The following is a 19,394-nucleotide window of genomic DNA, read 5'->3' as shown; positions in this document are numbered from 1 at the left end:
GACATCTCATTACGTAAGGCATTTGTATGTCTTCTTTGGAAACGTTGATTCAGTTCCTCTGCCCATTTTTAAAATCAGATTGTTTTTGTTTGTTTTCATTTTGTTTTTTGTTTTTGTTTTGTTTTTTTGCTATTGAGTTGTATGAATTTTTGTATATTTTGGATATTAGCATATAATGTGTGTTTTTTCACCTATTCAGATTACTTTTTTCATTTTTTTATTGTTTTCCTCGCAGTGCAGAAGTCCTTTAATGTAGTTCTGTCTGTTTATTTTTGCTTTTGTTGCCTTTGCTTATGGTGTCAAAATAAAAAAAAATCATTGGCAAGACCAAAGTCAAGGAAAGTATCTGCTATGCTTTAATTAATTAATTAATTAAAATTAAAATTTATTTAATTCCAGCTATAGTTGACATACAGTGTGATATTAATTTCAGGTGTGTGATACATTGATTCAACAATTCTGTACGTTACTCAGTGGTAATCACGACAAGAGTATAAAAGTCCACTTCACCTATGTCACACCCCCCTTCCCCTCTGGTGACCACCATTTTGTTCCCTATACTTAAGAACCTGTTTTTGCTTGTCTCTTGTTTTCTTTGCTTGTTATGTTTTCTTCTAGGAATTTTTGGGGTTTAGGCCTCACATTCAATTCCTTCATCCATTTTGAAATGATTTTTGTGTGTGGTATAAAATAGGGGTCCAGTTCATTTTATTGGATGTGATCTAGTTTTCCTGATATCATTTATTGAAGAGATTATTCTTTCCCCATTGTATATTCGTGGCTTCTTGGTCATAACTTAATTGACCATATATGCATGGATTTGTTTCTGGGCTCTCCATGCTGTTCCATTGATCTATGTCTCTGTTTTTATGCCAACAATGTAGTGTTTTGATTACTATAGTTTTGTAATCAGAAAACGTGATGCCTCCAACTTTTTTCTTTCTCAAAATTGCTTAGGCTTCAGGGTCTTTTTGTGGTTTTATACAAATTTTAAGATTGTTTATTCTATTTCTGTATAATACGCCATTGGATTTTGATGAGGATTACACTGGGTCTATAGATTGGTTTGGGTACTAGGGACATTTTAACAATATTAATTCCTCCAACACATGAGCATGGAATATGTCTCCATTTATTTGTGTCTTCTTCACTTTCTTTCATCAGTATTTTATAGTTTCCTGTAATCTTCCACCTCCTTGGTTAAATTTATTGCTAGTAATTTTATTGTTTTAGATGCAATTGTTAATGTGATCATTTTCTTAATTTCTCTTTCTGATATTAGAGATAGCCCAGCTTTGGCAGACCTACAACCCTATTGTTAGATGCCACTGAGATTTTATGGATGTTTGTTACATCCAGCAAAACAGCAAAATTGGTACTAGAAGTTGGGTAATGCTGTTATAGAAAACCTGACTATGTGACAGGATGTAAGGAACTACTATGGAAAACTATTTAAAAAGTACCCTATATTATGTAATAACAGATATTTGGCAAAAACTATCACCCAGGTTAACTTGGAAGACAAAATGTGAGTGAGTATCTCAGCCTACTAGAAGGGCGTATTTTTTAGGGCCCTTTTCAGCAGTGGATAAGGGGAAAGAAGGAAAGAAGTGTCCCCCAATCCCAGACAGTGGGGATAAGAGTCAGGAAGGACAATTGACTAGGAAGCTACTTCTCAACAGAGAGAAATCTGTGAACATTTGCCTCCTAGAGTTTCAGAATTGCTATGCTATGACTATTGATTCTGTGTGCTTCTCATTTAATTATTTTTGAATGGGAGTGTTAATTGTGGCTATTCTGTCCCTAACTAGAGAAGAGTATTGTTATAGAACAGATTGCTGCTCAGAGAGGTGAAAGATTAAAAGTAGGGAAAACTAATATGAAATATAGATGATGGACTCAGAAGCCACAAACACAAATTTAATAGGCATTATAGAGTTAGTTAATAGAGGACATTGAAGAGAGGCACTATCTGAAGAAATAGTGGTCAAATAATTTCCCTAAAAATTTTTATTCATGTCTGGTAGGTTTATAAATAAGCAAGACAATCTGAGATACTGTTTTGTGGTGTCTACGAAAATTCCACATATGCCTACTCTGTGACCTAGCAACTCCTCTTCTAGATATAAGCTTATAAGAAATGTGGGCATACGCCTACCAAAAGACATGTATAGGAATGTTTATGGCAGTTTTATTCATAGTAGCTAAAGTTGGAAACAACTTTATATATCCATCCAAAGAATGTAAAATGAAAGAGAAGTGTGTTCATGAGTGGACTACTGCATAGCAATAAAAAAAAAAATAATTGATTACTGTTCCATGAACCAACACAGATGACTCTCAGAGATAGAAAAGAACAAAAGAAGCCATACAGAAAAATTGTTAGGATTCTATTTACAATTGGTAATATTAGTCTGTGATAGCACAAGTCAGATTAGTGGTTAACACAGGCGGTAGACATTGACTGGGCATAATGGGCCTTCTGAAGTGTGTTGGAAATACTCCATAGGATAGATCTGGAGGGTGTAATATGTAGACATTCATAAATAAAAATCCACAGAGACATGCACATAAAATTTGTATACTTGTGTGTGTTATTCATCAATAAATAAATAGAAATTTTCAGGACTGAAAATGGCATGATTCTTAGATCGAATGTTCTCACTCCTATATCTCTACTGTGTCCCTTGGGCCTCTGGCTTTCTGAATTAGTTTTTTTTCAGAAACTAAACCTGTTTTCCTAAAGCATGTCTGTTGGGGCTGGAGCGTGTTGGCAGAGGCGAAGACCTCGCCAGGGCTATCAACTTTTTAATATGAAATATTTTAAAAATTCCCTGCTTTTAGATCATTTATTCTCTTGTGTCTTTTTTGGTCTCCAATGTCCTCAAGTCCTAAACCTCTCAGAGATGAGCAGGACAATCTAGCTGCCCTTCTCACATCGTCCCCTGTATTCAGCTAGTTAATTACATTCATCCCTGTGCTTTCTGTCCACCTAAAATTCAGTGAAGCCTTCCATTCTCTGGAGCCTTGCCCTTCCCCATTCTCTCTGTCCCTCTGTGTGTGTAATTGTGTTTTAATGGAATTTGAAAGGGAGATGGACAAATATTTGATCTATAAATTCATTAGAACAGTTAGAACTCCAGACCCATGAGATACAGATACATAGGTTTGGCTGACTTACATTTGGGAGACATTCCACACCTTTTCACACAGAAGAAAGCCCAGGATGCTACCATTCAGGACTCCCAACTCCACCAGGAACTTAGGGAGCCTCCCCTAAGACTGAGACTAACCAGAATAAAGAATTAGAGAAGATGGTTTAAGGATTTTACTTTCTTAGGATTTTGAATTGCAAGGGCAAGGAGCTTAAATATTTGGCCTTTAATTCTCCCTTGATAATTTAATAATGCAAGAGAGTTTGTATTATGCAAAATTGGGTAGTGGGATATTTTATGTTGATAAAAATACTTCATGGTAATTTTATGGAGTCATTTATGTTCGTTGCATAGCCTCTAACGGGCTATATACCACAGAATGGCAGAAAAACACTTGAAGTGGGAATTATAATAGTGAGATACCAATTTTGGGCTATATGATAGTCTTTGGGCTAACTTAATTAATGCATGATGCAGACCCATTTCAGAATTCCGAGTCAGGGAGGGGGAGGAGCCAAAGATGAATTTCCCACACCAGTTCCAAGAATATAGGCAAGAAAGCAATGTTGTGTATTGAAAAAGTGGCCCATGAAGTTGGGAGCTGATCTTCTTCCTTGAGGGACGTTGTTTTACCCTTAAGTTATTGGGGGAAATGAAAGTGTAGACCATGGGAAGTATTATGGACTTCATGTGGGTTTAAATCACAGCTCAGACACTTACTAACAGTGTGATCTTGAGCAAGTTACTTACTCTTTCTATGCCTCTAATTATTCATCATTAAAAGGGAGATGTGTAGAGTTTTGGTAAATACTAAATATTTTAATAAATATAAAAGTTCTTAGAATTGAGGGTAATAATAAGACAGACCCCATGTAAACATTATGCGCATTTCAATTCTCTTTCTCTCCATATTTCTACCATGGTCCTTGAGGAGATTTGGGACTGTGGCCTCGCCCCAAAGCAACCTCTCGGACAGATGAGCCTAGAGAAGGGCTTTGTGCAGTTCTGGGCAGATACATTTAATTCCAGAGGAAATAATAACGGGCCACAGGGAAAACCATATTCTCCACCTCAGTTTTACCAATAGTGAGTTATATACTTTGATCACCCCTCTGTTTCACATCTGTGTCTGTCAACTGATTCTGCTCTTGGTGGTGCAGTGGCATGGAGAGGGAGCGTGATTAGTCATCACACGGCAATCTTCAAATAACATATTCATTTACTATTCTATTTATAATCTTTTACATTCCATAAGAGACAGCCTATAAGGAAAACAAGAATATTTAGTAGAATCATTAATATATACATAGAGTCGGATAGTTTAAAATATCAGGAGATCATTAAAATCATTGAAAGTCCAGATCAATTAAATATTAAAAGATAACTTTGAACATCGTGTCAGCCAAAGCCAAATGCTAACTTCTCAAATTAACTTTCTGGTGTCACTTTGTAAAGCAGGGCCAGGAAGAACCAAGAGACTAGTCATTGATGTGATGAAAAAGAAAGCACTGGTGTAGTTAAACATCACTATTTTATGTATAATTTAAAAAATAAGTTGTTATCAAGAAATCCCGAGGAACATAGTGGTTTGTTGTATAGCACTGACATGTATGCTAGAATTCACTATGTGAGTTTAATTTTTTATGCAGTAAGAAAAAAATCTATGTATGATTTCTGAAGTAAATATGGTCAAAAAGAAAACAAAATTTGCATTAAATTTTATGGCTGTGCAAAGAAAATAATTGATACTTCAGGTTTCGGTGTCAATAATGTCAAAAGACTCACAAAATAATCTTCTTAGCAGTTTTTTTTTTTTTTTTCAACGTTTATTTATTTTTGGGACAGAGAGAGACAGAGCATGAACGGGGGAGGGGCAGAGAGAGAGGGAGACACAGAATCGGAAACAGGCTCCAGGCTCCAAGCCATCAGCCCAGAGCCTGACGCGGGGCTCGAACTCACGGACCGCGAGATCGTGACCTGGCTGAAGTCGGACGCTCAACCGACTGCGCCACCCAGGCGCCCCTCTTCTTAGCAGTTTTATGTATACAGGCAAGAATAGAAAAATACCCAACTGCTCACCACGATTAGAATAGAGAAGCAAATTGTATTTCAGTCAGTCACTCAAATACTATATGGCAATGAAATATTATAGTGCTGTAAAAAAGAATTCAAGAAAAGGAAGCAAAAAATAATTAAGAAAATATATTGAAATGAGTCAAGAGAATGCAATTTTAGCATATCATTTGGGAATATGGAGATAAATCCTGGGAGGCACAGCAGGAAGAGATCATTACAGCTGCCTGAAGGAATCAGGACTAAAGAACATGACGAGGTAAGGCAGCTAATTATAATTTTAAATATAAGCTATGTTTACCTTGGAGAACCGTAAAATACAATATTGCAGGACCGTAAAAATGATCATGTAAGCTGAAACTGGGCAAAGCAGTGTCAGTAACTAATGAGAAAAATCACAATTGTTCTTTCACCTTAAAAAATTTTTGTCAAAACATTAAAATCTGTCAATTATATTTGTGTAGGAAAATGGAAAAAAAGCTATTTAATAAATAACTATCGATTTACTAATTATAACTATAAAATCATACAATTTTTATTAATTTAAAAAATATAATTAACATTATATATAGCGATAATTATATTGTTATACTATAATTGTATTTATATAAAAGGATACATTTTATAAATTATTTATTAATGAATCAATTAATTTAAAATGTCCATGAAGTACTTCCTTAAATATTATGCCAAATACGTACGTATTGAGTACACTGTGGTTTAAAATATTAGAAAGCTTGAATTACAATGCTTTATTTCTTTGTAGAAAACTCATCGGGAGTAATTTGAACAGTGCTTGCCTTTCACTTCTCATCATAGAACTTACAGTAGAGAGCAGGTATCTTTTCTGAGCTTTGACAAATTGTCCTACTCCACTCTTATTTTGAATCAACTGGTAGCATTTTATCCTTTGTGCTTTCAGTCTTGAGAAAAATGCCTGAGAGATCCCTCAATGTGAAGTTGTTTTCCAGTGCAACTTCCTCTGGAAGTCTCCATTCCTTTGGTCTCAGTTGCTCCCCTCATCAATGATTAGGAGTCGACCTTTGCTCAGTTCCTCTGGTGGCATATCTACAGGCTCTCAAATAATGGCTGTGTCCATATTCCCACGGTCTGCTATGTCTTCTGGGAATTCACTGATGGTAGATTCAAGTTCCCCTTCCAGCACTATCTCTTTCCCCTGCTTTGCTGCACTTTCATCTTTGTTAGCCCATTTCTTCTTTTTTTTTTTAATATGAAATTTATTGTCAAATTGGTTTCCATACAACACCCAGTGCTCATCCCAACAGGTGCCCTCCTCGATACCCATCACCCACCCTCCTCCGCTCCTTCCCACCCCCCATCAACCCTCAGTTTGTTCTCAGTTTTTAGTCTCTTATGGTTTGGCTCCCTGCCTCTCTACCCTTGTTTTTTTTTTTTTTTCCTTCCCCTCCCCCAGGGTCTTCTCTTAAGTTTCTCAGGATCCACATAGGAGTGAAAACATATGGTATCTGTCTTTCTCTGCCTGACTTATTTCACTTAGAATAACACTCTCCAGTTCCATCCACGTTGCTACAAAGGGCCAGATTTCATTCTTTCTCATTGCCACGTAGTATTCCATTGGGTATATAAACCACAATTTCTGTATCCACTCATCAGTTGATGGACATTTAGGCTCTTTCTATAATTTGGCTATTGTTGAAAGTGCTGCTATAAACATTGGGGTACAAGAGCCTATTTCTTCTTTAGATTATCCATTTTTATATAATATCATATGGTTTATCACTGGGAGATGAGGAAGCAACCACTGTAAGCTTTGTTCTCTGTGCGTGAACAGAGTAACAGATGTACAGAGACGAGTCAACCAACAGATTTTGGAAGAAGTGACATGATTGGTCACTGCATGATAATGTGCACTTGTTATTTACATATTGATTTCTGGGCTCAAGAGCTAGCAGGGGAGTTTGCACTTTATGTAATTACTCACAATTAATACACCATGGCAACTGAAGTTTGAACCATGCTGTTGGGAAGCTGGTGTTGTTTAACTAAACCATGGAAACTTAACTACATAAATGTTCCAGTTATATACTTTCCACATCTCTGTTTGATATAAACACATTTGCAGGTATCCCAGGCATCAGAAGGTTTCTCCTCCTTTTTGATTCATCTTAATTCGTTTCTTTGTGGAGAAGTTATTGAGGAGACACAAAGGGAGATTAGCTATTTTCTTCAAAACTTACAAAATGATTGAAGTTCCCATGTAATGAAGTAAAGTAGAAATAGCCAGTAGAGGCAGAAAATGTTTCCTGCTATATGTAAGTTGGAATTCATGCTCCATGGCTATACATGATATTAAATAATATTTTTTGGATAAATAAAAAATAGACCATTATCTAAAATCAATTAGATTGTTCTGCTCATGAGAGTATCATGTCAGATGGGATGAGGAAATGTTGGGACAGGAAGTAGTAATAAGGGACAGTACTCAGGGGTGGTAGATCTTGGCATTGACTTTCAAAATCGTGCATTTACTTTTTTCAGTGAAAAACAGAGTACTTACATTGAGAACAGACTGATGTTGACTGGGTATGTCTAATACATTGGCTCATGCTCCACATACAACACTGATTTTCTTTTTCTTTTTGTCTGTGTAGATTTCCAATGCTTTGGTCTCGATTTTTACCCTCTCTCTCCTTTAAGGTCAGCAGCATATGTTTGCACTTTGATATCTCCTTCATTTCCAAAGAACTGTTTGTGTGTGCTATATAATGAAAATGTGTTAGCTCTTTGGTTCTAGTTTCCAATATGGCAGCTACAGTGCTATTCTTGATTCAAGTTTACAGGGACATGATAATAGAGCAGGTACTGGTAATATCAAGTTCAGCATCTATTTTGTCCCAAGATCCAACTTATTATACCTTTTGAACAAACATATTAAAAGATGGCACAGAAAATCCTGTAAGTGAAAAGAAGGATAGCCGTTCTCTTTTTCAGTCCTCTCATTTTACTGATGAGGAAACCGGACTGTGAGGAATTATGAACTTTTCGTGAAGTTAGTAGATCAAACTGGACTACAACACAGTCATTTGATTGCTAGGTCATTGATCTTTATGCCACCTTGTGTTTCTGTAGGCTGGCAACAATAAGAATAGGCTCAGAGATCATTTTAAAACAGTCTATAAGGCACAGTTAGTACTGTATTGAAAAAAATTATCTCCAAAGATATTTTCTCTGCTGAGAAATGATTTGTGCCAAATAAGACTGTGGTAATTCATAAGCTCTTGAGACAGTTGCCTTGCACATCTCCCAACTAGCTCAAACTGTGTCTGTTGAACTAAAACACATCAAACTGGAATCCAATTGAACGGGTCCCTTGGATAACCATGATGACTACACAGGTCCAATTTGCCTGATGAGTTGAGTGGAGACGAATTGCCTAAGAGTCAGATAATTTAACTGGAAAATGTTCACTTGTAGATGTGGTCATGGTGAAAAAATAGCAGCTCTTAAAAGTCTATTTTGAATTCCCAGAAACTTTCTGAAGTCAAGGACCACCATTTACATATATTTACATAAACCATATGTAATGTATCTATATCCATATCTTCCCAATTCCTTTGGCAAATGAAGATTATATCATGATTGATTGGCATGTGGAGAAATAGATTTATAATTAATCTTGCAACTTTTCTTGTGAACAACTTGTTTGGGAGTGGTAAGGTCATAAGGCCAAACAGATACATATTTGTGTATCTTTCTTTTGTCTTATAACTAAATTAAGACAGAATCTTAGTAGATTAGATTGTTCTTTCTGAGCCTAGACTAGAACTCCTATCTCACAATTCCTAACTAAGTTCTCTTTCTACTATATTCTATGAATTGTTAGTTGTCCTTTTTGAATACCCTCATTGATGAGATAAGAAAGCAGTTGTGTCTTTAGTCTACTGGTCTGTTTCAACATAGTGTCCTATTCAAAAGAAATGACAATCTAATATCCAAAAACGACTGAAGAGCTATTGATATTCTAATGGAAGTGTGAATGAAAATCCTCCCTGGAGTTCCATTCACACATCGTACAATATTCATAACCCTTCTTTATACCCATCTGTCTCCCCAGAGCTCGTCGAAGTAGAGGTTGTCAATTGCGCCATCTGTCACTTTAACCATCCTGCACTTTAAAATCCAGCACGCAAGGGCTTTTGTATTTCTTATCACTCTGCTCTTTGCCTTACGGGTTTTTCCTTCTACAGAGAGTTCCTATGCCCCTCCCAATGCAAATCAGCCCAGTCTACCCCTTATGCCGCTTTGCACAAATTCAGAAACGAATGCATGATGAGAAAGGCACTTTTTGCATTGTTTTGCTTTTGCAAAGAGAAGAGAGGTTTATGAATGCAACATTGATGCCTTTTACTTTCACGTATCCTTTTGAGAGTTGAGGTCCTTTCCATATAATGAGGCAAAGTATACACCTGTACATAAATTATGACTCTATTTTATTTGACATTTTTGTGTCTTCAAGTCTCTTCTCACATCTCTTTATTCCTCGGTATCTACGCCTATAACCAGTAGCCCTGTGTGAAGAAAGGAAAGCCTGAATGAGTTCTGTAGAACAAGGGAAGATATAGATTCATACATAAGTGAACAGGATTTTATGTTTGGGTTTCTGTGTCTCCATTCTCAATTCTCTTTATCCCTGTGTAGCAATATCTGTGCCCAGAAAGTAACAGGGTGGATGAAGACTGTAATAATAATCACTTTGGTTATATTTATATAAATAACAATACTAAAGCCATTTTGTGATGTTATTGAATATAGCAAAGACAAACATAATTTATTCAAATGTATGATTTGAGATAGACACGAACAAAAGGAATAATCGTTGTATTATTCAGCCACCACAGTTCTATTATTTTACATATAAAATATCTTCCATTAAATAAACTTTTATTTTTAATTTGGAGTCAGAATGATATTACTGTTATCCTATATCATATTGTATTTAACTAAATTAGTGGCCATAAAAATATTGCCCATATTACTGACTCTTTTTTTTAATGTTATTTATTTATTTATTTGTTTTATTATTTTTTTATTTCTTTTGAGAGAGAGGGACAGAGTGTGAGTGGGGGAAGAGCAGAGAGAGAGGGAGAAACAGAATCCAAAGCAGGCTCCAGGCTCTGAGCTGTCAGCACAGAGCCCAACGCAGGGCTCGAATTCACAAACCGCAAGATCATGACCTGAGCTGAAGTCAGACGATTACTGACTGAGCCACCCAGGTGCCCCTGGCTCTTTTTAAGTGGGACAATGATAAGATGAGGACTATGTTTCTTCCCCTTGAATTTGGTTAGAGCCTCTACCTGCTCTGACACACACAGGGAGCAGGTAATACTGTGTGACTTCTGAATCTAAGACTTTAAGGGGATACAGTTTCCTCCTGGCTTTCTTTTGTTACATACATCTTTGGATCCCGGAGGCTCCAAAGAAGTCTGGCTATCCTGAAGCTTCCAGGCCAAAGAGACCATTTGGAGAGAATACAAACAGTGATCCTTAACCACTGTTCTAGCTTTTGAGTTTTCCCAGCTCAAGCATCCATATGAGGGATAACGCTTCAAATGACCTCAGGCTCAACCACCATGTGTAGAAATTAAAGAAAATACTCTTGATCAGTGAACCAAGGAAGAAATCACAAGGGAAATTAGAAAATAGCTCAAGACAAATGAAACAGAAACATAAAATATCAACATTTATGAAATGCAGCAAAAGCAGTGCTCAGAGGGAAATTAATAGCTAATAATTCCTACATTAAAGAAAAAAGAAGAGAGATCTAAAATCAATAACCTAACTCTATACCTTGGACAAGTAGAAAAGGAAAGGAAAAGTTACATTCAAAGCCAGCAAAAGGAAGGAGCTAATAAAGATTAGAGCAGAGATAAATGAACAGAAAATAGAAAAACAACATAGGAAATTAACAAAACCAAAAGCTGAATCTTTGAGAAGATCAACACCCATAAAACATCAGTATACTTAGAAAAGAAGTGAAAAATGCAGGAAAGGAGAAAGTAGAGAACAAGATAAGAAAAGATGAGAAAATAATCAAAGTGGTGGCTTTCACCTTCCCCAGAAGAATGAACTTACTTGAGTCAATAGCAAAGGCTGAAAATTGGGTAGAAATGATAGAGTAATTACTGACGTATAGAAAAGGAAAGTTGACTGAAATCCCTTGATGTAGTAAGGAAAGTACAAGCCAGCAGCCATCCATAAAGAATGGAGAGGTAGAGTTAATGATTGATTTGAATGAAAAAGTTTAGAGCAATGAAGAGAATTGCTAAGCATCAGCAAGAGTCCAATTGAGGTTAGATAACATGACATTTGCCCTAAATTTAATTGACAAAATTAATTTTTGTTTCAATTTTTATTTTTCTTTTAGAGAGAGAGTGAGTCGGGGAGAGGGAGAGAGAGACACACAAAGAGACAGAGAGAAAGAATCCTAAGCAGGCTCCACACTCAACATGGAACCAGACACAAGGCCTGATCCCACAACCCTGGGATCATGACCTGAGCTGAAATTAAGAGTTGGACACTCAACCATCTGAGCCACCTAGGTGCCCCAAAGAATTAATTTTTAAAAATGCTTAGGTATCTGCTCTCTATCAGAAAACTAGGTGCTTAATATTCAAAGTTGAATAAGATAGTCTTCACCTTCAGGGTGAATAGGGTGAGGCGATATATATATTTAGGGACCTTTCTACTCCAGTGATTGTCAAAATTTATGAGCCTTAGAAATTATCCCAATGGCTTATTAAAACACAGATAGTTGGTGCCACCCTCAGAGCTCCTCATTCAGGTGGTTTGGACTGGAGCCCAAGGATCCGTGTGTCTGATTCTTTGGGGCTGCTACTTGGACGAACCACACTTTGAGACACCGTGCTCTACAAACGCTGTAAGTTGTTGCTCCTGTTGGTGATGTTAAAACTCTTTTTTTTTCCTCCATTTTCTCGGTCATGTTCCTCTGCTATGTTACTCTCTTCCTCACTGGACCACACTGCTTGTCTTATCTGCTTGAATCAGCCTCTCTTCACCTCTGGCCTCTGTGTGGATAATTGCACCTGCTCAGCAGGAAAGGCAAGCATTGTTTTTTTTTCATTTGAGAAATAAGGCAGCTGGAAATTTTAAGTGGCTTCCTCATGGTTGTGTAGCCAGTTATTGACCCAACCAGGATTTAGAGCGTGTTTGTTTCTCTCAGCCTCATGCCCTCGGCAGGACAACACAGAGGTAGTCTTAGCTGAAGCTCTGAGAAGGGGCAGACATCACAGAAAAGCACTCACTGAGGGGTGGAAATCAGACTTCTGTGACCCTCCTCTGCTTTTCTTCTAGTTACGAGATAGTAATTAAACTATGACATTTGAGTGCAGGTGGAAGATGTCTCATAAAATCAGGCAGACTTCTGGATTAGCAAGGTGACTGACCGGCATTCCATGACTTGGTCTCTCTGAGAGGTCCGTAAAATATCTGCACAGCCTTAAATAGAAAACCTATAACATCAAAGAATGAACACCCAAAACAAGTTACTGGTAGAATCTGAGAGGAATTAACACTAACTTAAGATCTATAAACTGCAATAAAAAGCCATTAATCTGCAGTTTATATTGATGGCAGTGCTGCTTAAGAGAAAATATTCTGCCTGGCATGAAGGACTGTTTGGGGATGCCTCTTCCCACCTCTGCAGTCTTCTGTCTATATAAGAAGTCCCATGGGTTGTATCGAGCAGAGACCCAGACAGTGGTCCTTCTGCTGCCTTATTAGCTCACTGAGATTAATCCTGTCCTGCCCTGTGTATCCTCCCATAAGTGCCTCTTCCCACATCCATTTCCTTCTTTTTTAAAAAAATTAATTTATTTATTTTGAGAGAGACAGAGACAATGTGAGTGGTGGAGGGGCAGAGAGAGAGAATCCCAAGAAGACTCATCACTGTCAGTGGAGAGCCCAATGTGTGGCTCAAACTCAAGAACCGCGAGATCATGACCTGAGCTGAAACCAAGAGTTAAGCCTTTAACTTACTGAGCCACCTAGCTCACCCCCACCCCCTGCCAGCATCCCTTCCAATAGAAGAATTTCCCATAACAGAACACAGTTAAGGGTTGAAGAGGGCAATCACTGAAGGCAGCAGCAGTATGGGCAGAAATGGGTCAGGACTGGAGAAGCCACGTAAGCAGTGCTCCTTTGGACATGGTGGGAGAAGAGTTCCTAGACACAGAAAACCACAACTAGATCATTCCCAGAAACACTCTTTTCTTTACAGGAAACAAAAAAGAACATGCACCATGTGATGGTTAATTCGATGTGTTGACCGGACTGGGCTATGGGACTCCCAGGTAGCTGATAAAACATGACTTCTGGGTGTGTCTGTTTCCAGGGGAGATGAGCTGTGTGAATCTGTAGACTGAGTAGAGGAGATCTGCCCTCACTAGTGTGAGCAGGTGTCATCCATTCCCTTGAGGGCCTGAATGAAACAAGAAGGTAGAGGAAGGGGGATACTTTATTCTTGGTTCTTCTTGAGCTGGGACATCAGTCTTCTCTTGACCTTGGACATGGAAACTCCTGGCATCTTGATTCCAGGACTTGAACTAGTGCCATCCCTCTTAAGCCTTACACCTTGTACCCTGGGGCTTAAGCCTTGGACCCTGGGGCTCCCCTGGTTCTCAGGCCTTCGGACTCATAGTGAAATATACTACCAGCTTTCCTGCTTCTCCAGCTTGTTTATGGCATATTTGCAGACATCGTGGGACTTAGCCTCCATTTTCATGTGAGCCTATTCCCATTATAACTCTCCTCTTGTGTCTCTCTCTGTCTATCCTATTAGTTGTGTTGCTCTGGGACTGATGCACACCGGGTCCAGGATACTCTGGAATAGTTTTCAGAATACTCAGAAATATCCAGATTCAGAATATCCAGAATACTCTGGGTACTCCAGAACAGTTTTCACCCCAGTACAGTCTGACTCAGCGGTGTAGTTATCTAGTACCTCTCTAGTTTGATACCTGCCAAGAGGATTCGAAAAACAACTGAGGTACAGTGATAATAATTAAGAAGAAGCTTTATCTTTGTTTTCATCTTTATCTCTCTCTCAATAAACATTATGCTTTGCTAGAAGGTAGCTCTTATTTCAAGGATAACTAATAGAATGGATAACTACAGTATCTGAAGCCTGAGAGGGAAATAGAGTGCAAAGTTAACATACTTCTGAGAAAGTATTTCAAAAAACAGACATAAAATTTAGAATATATCAGTTCTTGTGTTCTCAATAAAATATAAGAGGATATGACCTCTAAGATATGAGAAACGAACAATGAATTGATAAGACTACAGTTTGAGATGAGAAAAAGCTTTGAGAGGCAGATATAAACAAAAAGGCGATAAAAATGATATGGTAGCTTATAATAAAATTAAAAATAAACGGGTGGAATAAAATATGTATGAGAACAAATAAGGACAAAGAGGCAATACAGAAAATTAAATTAGTGATGAGCAAGATGAACTTGAGATATTCCTTAAGGAAATGCAGAGGAAATGGAGAAAATGAAACATATTATTAAAAAGTTGAAATACTTCCTCCCTTGGCAGTGTGACCAATAAGGTGCTCTGAGAACTTCACCCCACTTTCCCAAAAGTAGAATTATCTTTTGGATAGGACACATTTAAAAATGTATTTCTAGTTTCACAATTCTACCCAGCCCTTTAAGAGTAAGGGATTTTCTTAGGAATGGCAAGTAATAGACAAGTCCAAGAGCCGGGTTGGTGACAATTGCCTGTAACAGCATTACCATCAGGATTCTTAGCCCTGAGTCAGCTGAGAGGCCCAGGTTTGAGCCCAGGGTCCTGCACTGAGTCCAGACATCCCATGTGCTAGACTCTGGCTCCCGGAAGAGGCAGAAGCGAACTTTACCTGGAGGAAAATCATCCTGAATTGAGACCCACAGGCGTTTTTTGTTTTTTTTTAAAGGAGTTTTAAAATTTCACAAAATGAAATGTAATTGTGAAATCTAAAATTCAGTTGATGATTTCAACAGCACACACATACCCCTAAGAGATTAAAATTTTTGAAAAATGACTCCTATGTATCACTATACACTAAATAACAATAAAGGCAAGAAGAAGATCTTAAAAGCAGGCAAAGAGAAATGACAGACTTAAAATGAATGCAGGTGGACAGCAGACTCAAAAGCAGCAACAGAAGCCAGATGACAGTGAATTAATAGACTCGTGGTGTTTAGAGAAAATGACCGTCAAGTACAATTGCATGCCCAGCAAGATAACCTCTTAAGGGCAAATGAAAAATGAAGACATTGTAAGTGAAACAAAAATAAGAATTTGCCAAGTAATGGAACTTCTCTAAAGGAACTTCTATACATCAGTAAACTACCCAACAGAAGAATGGGCCAAACCATGAATAGACTTTTTACAAATGAGAACACACAAATGGTATATAAACATGCTAAAAGATATTCAAAAGTGCTATCAGAGGTATGTAAATTAATAGCACAATGAGACAGGATTTTAAAACAATTATACTGACAAAAACTAGAAACTTCTGAAAGTATCAAGAGGTGTAGATCAGCTTGACTTTTTATAAATTGGTAATGGGAATATAAATCTGTGAAAAGAGACTGAAAACAATTTGGTAGTATTTTATAAACATGAATATTCACATTACCTATGACCTAGCTATTACACTCTTAGACAAAGCTCTAGGGAAACATGTGAAAGTGCATTGGAGAACACATCTAGAAATTGTTCATTGCAGCTCTAATCTTAGAAACTAGAATCAATGTACTTTGCCTATTGTCAAGAGAATGGGTAAATAAAAAATGCATACACACAATATGTTATATATAACCTATAACAATAATAACAATAGGTTATTATAGAGCAATGACAATAAACTCTAGCTACGTGTAACATGAAGAATTTTAGGAACATTACATTAAATGGTCAGGGAAAAGTAAAAGTCATCCCAGAAATCTACAGGTTGATAGAATTTTTACAAATCTTAAAATTAAGCAAAATTAATCAACAGACTGTCATGGATATGGATATGTATACATATACGTATTGTATAACAATTTTAAAATGCAGAGGGATGACAAAAACTAAATGACACCAGCCCCTTCTTGGATAGAGATCCAGGAATGGTTAAGCAAGGAGTGCACAGGGTAAATTGGGATTGCAGTGTTGGTAATGTTTAGTTGTGAAGCAGCATGGTAAGATTGCTAATATTTTGTATTGTGCGTTATAACTTACATTTATGTCATCTATAGGGTTGTTTTTGCATGACAACTCTTATATTAAAATATAAAGAAAAAATAGGGGCACCGGGGTGGCTCAGTCTGTTAAGCATCCAACTTCAGCTCAGGTCATGATCTCATGGTTGGCGAGTTTGAGCCCTACATCGAGCTCTGTGCTGACAGCTCAGAACCTGGAACCTGCTTCAGATTCTGTGTCTCCTTCTCTCTCTGCTCCTCCCCCGCTCATGCTGTGTCTCTCTGTCTCTCAAAAATAAATTAATGTCAAAAAAAATTTTGTTAAAGAAAAAGTAAATATAAAAAGGAACAGTTGACAAATCTGTTTCATTTTAGATATAAATTACTGATAATTTGACTTCCTAAAGAACAGAAAAAAACAAATGGAAGTGAAGCAGTAGCCACAATAGAAAACAAAACAAAACAAAAGATCCAGAGCTGAAGAAAATCTGAGTCAGTTAAAATCATTGATAATAACATACTTTAATGTTTTTTTTTTTCTTAAAATGTGCCCCTGTAAAACATCATGGAAATGTGGCGACCCCTCTCCCAAAAAATAAAACAAAAACAAAAGTAAACAAAAATAGGAGATTTCTTGCCAAGAAAGAATTAAGATTCTGGACAGAACACGACTTTTATTTACTTCTGTGTTAGTATAAAGCAAGGGACAAAGGGTTACATGTCTAGCCTGACAGTCCATGGAAGGAAGATGAATGAGTGAGAAGTATAACAGGTTTCTAACAAAGGAAGAAAGAAAGAGCAGCTAGCTTCAGATTTATCCTTTCCAATTAATAAAGGTGGGAAGACAATGAAGCAAATTTGTTAACAGAATTAAAATTTTAATAGTGGAAAATGGAAGCAATTCAAATGACCAGTGATAGGAAAATTGTCAGATTTAGCTATATTCATACCAGAAATATTATCTATGCCCTGAAAATAAGATTACAACTTGACTAATACTCCTCAAACCTGTCAAGGTCATCAGAACAAGGAACATCTGAAAAACTGTCCAGCCTCAAGAAGAGCCTTACTCCCAAGCAATAATCAAAGATGTGAAAAAAGATTTTCAAACATAATTGTTTATTTCAATACTATTTATATTAGTGATAATATGAAGCAAACTAAGTAGTAACAATAAAATATTGAAAAATTCTGATACATGCCTACTATAAAAGCACTATTTGTGTTATTAATCAGATTTCAAGACATGAATTAAATGAGATAATAACATATCAAATAATAAAGCAGGTTACAAAATAGTATACAGTATAATTTCTGCATCAGTCTGTTCTCAGAATATGTGATAGGCCTATTTAAAGGTTTTTTTTTCGGGGCGCCTGGGTGGCGCAGTCGGTTAAGCGTCCGACTTCAGCCAGGTCACGATCTCGCACTCCGTGAGTTTGAGCCCCGCGTCGGGCTCTGGGCTGATGGCTCAGAGCCTGGAGCCTGTTTCCGATTCTGTGTCTCCCTCTCTCTCTGCCCCTCCCCCGTTCATGCTCTGTCTCTCTCTGTCCCAAAAATAAATAAACGTTGAAAAAAAAATTTTTTTTAAAAATAAAGGTTTTTTTTTTTCTCAGTTAAGTCCTCATGATGACCTGGATACAGCAGGTAAGACCATAGTGGCCATTTGACTTAACTAAGCTCTCTGTTAGCCAGTGGTCTTGGGTATAGTTGGGTACAAATTTTGGCTACTCAAGGATAAAGGAAACTATTTAGAACAATTGGATTCACTCTATTAGAGAGTTGGAATTTTTAAATAAAGACTTGAGCAATTTTTAGTAGATATGTAAGTCAAAAAAAACAAAACAGAACAAAACAAAACAAAACAAAACAAAAAAACACCTGGAAAACAGTCTTGATGTGGAAGACACCCAAATCATATTAGTAATAGAGCTCCAGATCATGAAGTCACAACATTTTCCTACTGAAACCTGTTGGGTAGACCTGCTTTAGAGTCTGGATGACTTTGCCATTCACAATCTATATTCCTGTCTCTATAAGGACAAATTACATTAGTATTTCTTGAGTCTACCTGCAAGATGTTGTTGGGTTTTTTTTTTCCATGTATATCCTTATGCTAAATCTTACATTACCTGAGGTTATTTTTTTCTGCCCTGGTTTTGTTATTGTCTATTTTTGGTTGATAAATCTCTGTACACCGATGCACACACACACTGAAGATAAACTAAAATTTAACATACCAAAATTTTAACACATGTTAAGATTTCAAGTGCATATTGAGTGATACTGTGTGCCTCACAGCATCCAAAGCAGGGAGATATAGCATTGTGAACCAAACACCTGTCTTCCTGGAGCTTATATTACCATAGCATTCTGACAGTAATTGTTGTTGAATGTTGGGGTTATAGGAGACTTTTACTTGTCTTATAAAAATACACATTTTTCCAAATGTATATCCAAAATAACATTTTTATTTACTATAAATCAATGTTAGTTTAAAATACAAGAAATGGGGGGGCGCCTGGGTGGTGCAGTCGGTTGAGCGTCTGACTTCAGCCAGGTCACGATCTCGCGGTCCGTGAGTTCGAGCCCCGCGTCAGGCTCTGGGCTGATGGCTCGGAGCCTGGAGCCTGTTTCCGATTCTGTGTCTCCCTCTCTCTCTGCCCCTCCCCCGCTCATGCTCTGTCTCTCTCTGTCCCAAAAATAAAATAAAAAACGTTGAAAAAAGAAAAAAAAAATACAAGAAATGGGTCTTCTCTGAGATTCTGATTTCTGCCTCTCAAGAGAAATGCACTAAGAGGAAACAAAAGCCAGAGAACTAACATGGGGTGTTTTTTTTTTTTTTGCATTTTGTTTTGTTTTGTTTTGTTTTATTTTGTTTGTGTGTTTGATTTTTTCTTGGAATCAAGAAAGATTCTTTTCTCTTAAG

The sequence above is a fragment of the Puma concolor genome, chromosome A2 (genome assembly GCF_028749965.1).
Source record: "Puma concolor isolate L17-30 chromosome A2, mPumCon1.1.hap2, whole genome shotgun sequence".
NCBI lineage: Eukaryota > Metazoa > Chordata > Mammalia > Carnivora > Felidae > Puma > Puma concolor.
This window is presented reverse-complemented; position numbering follows the sequence as displayed.